This window comes from Puntigrus tetrazona, chromosome 4, assembly GCF_018831695.1.
Source record: "Puntigrus tetrazona isolate hp1 chromosome 4, ASM1883169v1, whole genome shotgun sequence".
NCBI lineage: Eukaryota > Metazoa > Chordata > Actinopteri > Cypriniformes > Cyprinidae > Puntigrus > Puntigrus tetrazona.
This window is the reverse complement of record NC_056702.1, coordinates 16,329,176-16,332,709: the sequence shown is the minus strand read 5'-3', so window position 1 is coordinate 16,332,709 and position 3,534 is coordinate 16,329,176.

Genomic DNA, 3,534 nt, shown 5'->3' with positions numbered 1-3,534 from the left:
ATCCAGGCGCTTCATCTAGCCAATCTTGGCCGTGAAATGTGCTACTTCTTGGACTCTTTTCCACTCAACCAGTGCCACTCTGGAGGAAATTTTTTAATTTTCAAAGCGAAAGTCCAAACGTCCAGGCGCTTCATTCAGCCGATCTTGGCTGGGTTAAGTGCTACTTCTGGACGCTTTTCCACTCGACCATGGTAACCCTAGAGAAAATTTTTAAGAATTCAAAACTTAATGCCAAACATCCAGGCGCTTCATCTAGCCAATCTTGGCCGTGAAAGGTGCTACTTCTTGGATTCTTATCCACTCAACCCCTGCCACCCTGGAGGAAATTTTTAAATTTTCAAAGCGAAAGTCCAAACGTCCAGGCGCTTCATGCAGCCAATCTTGGCTGGGTTAAGTGCTACTTCTTTGACTTTTTTCCACTCAACCCCTGCCACCCTGGAGGAAATTTTTAAGAATTCAAAACTTAATGCCAAACATCCAGGCGCTTCATCTAACCAATCTTGGCCGTGAAAGGTGCTACTTCTTGGACTCTTTTCCATTTAACCCTTCCCACCATGGAAAAAGTTTTTAAAATTTCAAAGCAAAAGTCCAAACGTCCAGGCGCTTCATCCAGGCGATCTTGGCTGGGTTAAGTGCTACTTCTTGGACGCTTTTCCACTGGACCATGGTAACCCTGGAGAAAATTTTTAAAAATTCAAAACTTAAGGCCAAACATCCAGGCGCTTCATCTAGCCAATCTTGGCCGTGAAAAGTGCTACTTCTTGGACTATTTTCCACTCAACCCCTGCCACCCTGGAGAAAATTTTAAAATTTTCAAAACCTAAGTCCAGATATCTAGGCGCTTCATCCAGCCGATCTTGGCTGGGTTAAGTGCTACTTCTTGGACGCTTTTCCACTCGACCATGGTAACCCTGGAGAAAATTTTTAGGAATTCAAAACTTAATGCCAAACATCCAGGCGCTTCATCTAGCCAATCTTGGCCGTGAAAGGTGCTACTTCTTGGACTCTTTTCCATTCAACCCCTGCCACCCTGGAGGAAATTTTTTAATTTTCAAATCGAAAGTCCAAACGTCCAGGCGCTTCATCCAGCCGTTCTTGGCTGGGTTAAGTGCTACTTCTTGGACACTTTTCCACTCGACCATGGTAACCCTGAAGAAAATTTTTAAGAATTCAAAACTTAATGCCAAACATCCAGGCTCTTCATCTAGCCAATCTTGGCCGTGAAAGGTCCTACTTCTTGGACTCTTTTCCATTCAACCCCTACCACCCTGGAGGAAATTTTTTAATTTTCAAAACCTGAGTCCAGATATCTAAGCGCATCATCCAGCCGATCTTGGCTGGGCTAAGTGCTACTTCTTGGACGCATTTCCACTCGACCATGGTAACCCTGGAGAAACCTTTTAAGAATTCAAAACGTAATGCCAAACATCCAGGCGCTTCATCTAGCCAATCTTGGCCGTGAAAGGTGCTACTTCTTGGACTCTTTTCCATTCAACCCCTGCCACCCTGGAGGAAATTTTTTAATTTTCAAAACCTAAGTCCAGATATCTAGGCGCTTCATCCAGCCGATCTTGGCTGGGTTAAGTGCTACTTCTTGGACGCTTTTCCACTCGACCATGGTAACCCTGGAGAAAATGTTTAAGAATTCAAAAGTTAATGCCAAACATCCAGGCGCTTCATCTAGCCAATCTTGGCCATGAAAGGTGCTACTTCTTGGACTCTTTTCCACTCAACCCCTGCCACCCTGGAGGAAATTTTTTAATTTTCAAAACCTAAGTCCAGATATCTAGGCGCTTCATCCAGCAGATCTTGGCTGGGTTAAGTGCTACTTCTTGGACGCCTTTCCACTCGACCATGGTAACCCTGGAGACAATTTTTAAGAATTCAAAACTTAATGCCAAATATCCAGGCGCTTCATCTAGCCAATCTTGGCCATGAAAGGTGCTACGTCTTGTACTCTTTTCCACTCAACCCCTGCCACCCTGGAGGAAATTTTTAAATTTTCAAAGCAAAAGTCCAAACGTCCAGGCACTTCATCCAGCCGATCTTGGCTGGGTTAAGTGCTACTTCTTGGACGCTTTTCCACTCGACCATGGTAACCCTGGAGAAAATTTTTAAGAATTCAAAACTTAATGCCAAACATCCAGGCGCTTCATCTAACCAATCTTGGCCGTGAAAGGTGCTACTTCTTGGACTCTTTTCCATTCAACCCCTGCCACCCTGGAGGAAATTTTTTAATTTTCAAAACCTAAGTCCAGATATCTAGGCGCTTCATACAGCAGATCTTGGCTCGGTTAAGTGCTACTTCTTGGACGCCTTTCCACTCGACCATGGTAACCCTGGAGAAAATTTTTAAGAATTCAAAACTTAATGCCAAATATCCAGGCGCTTCATCTAGCCAATCTTGGCCATGAAAAGTGCTACTTGTTGGACTCTTTTCCACTCAACCCCTGCCACCCTGGAGGAAATTTTTAAATTTTCAAAGCGAAAATCCAAACGTCCAGGCACTTCATCCAGCCGATCTTGGCTGGGTTAAGTGCTACTTCTTGGACGCTTTTCCACTCGACCATGGTAACCCTGGAGAAAATTTTTAAGAATTCAAAACTTAATGCCAAACATCCAGGCGCTTCATCAAGCCAATCTTGGCCGTGAAAGGTGCTACTTCTTGGACCCTTTTCCACTCAACCACCGCTACCCTGGAGGAAATTTTTTAATTTTCAAAGCGAAAGGCCAAACATCCAGGCGCTTCATCCAGCCGATCTTGGCTGGGTTAAGTGCTACTTCTTGGACACTTTTCCACTCGACCATGGTAACCCTGGAGAAAATTTTTAAGAATTCAAAACTTAATGCCAAACATCAAGGCGCTTCATCTATCCAATCTTGGCCGTGAAAGGTGCTTCTTATTGGACTCTTTTCCACTCAACCCCTGCCACCCTGGAGAAAATTTTTACATTTTCAAAGCGAAAGTCCAAACGTCCAGAAGCTTCATCCAGCCGATCTTGGCTGGGTTAAGTGCTACTTCTTGGATGCTTTTCCACTCGACCATGGTAACGCTGGAGAAAATTTTTAAGAATTCAAAACTTAATGCCAAACATCCAGGCGCTTCATCTAGCCAATCTTGGCCGTGAAAGGTGCTACTTCTTGGACACTTTTCCACTCAACCACTGCCATCCTGGAGGAAATTTTTTAAATTTCAAAGCGAAAGACCAAACGTCCAGGCGCTTCATCCAGCCGATCTTGGCTGGGTTAAGTGCTACTTCTTGGACGCTTTTCCACTCGACCATGGTAACCCTGGAGAAAATTTTTAAGAATTCAAACCTTAATGCCAAACATCCAGGCGCTTCATCTAGCCAATCTTGGCCGTGAAAGGTGTTACTTCTTGGACTCTTTTCCACTCAACCCCTGCCACCCTGGAGAAAATTTTTACATTTTCAAAGCTAAAGTCCAAACGTCTAGGCGCTTCATCCAGCCGATCTTGGCTGGGGTAAGTGCTACTTCTTGGATGTTTTTCCACTCGATCATGGTAACCCTGGA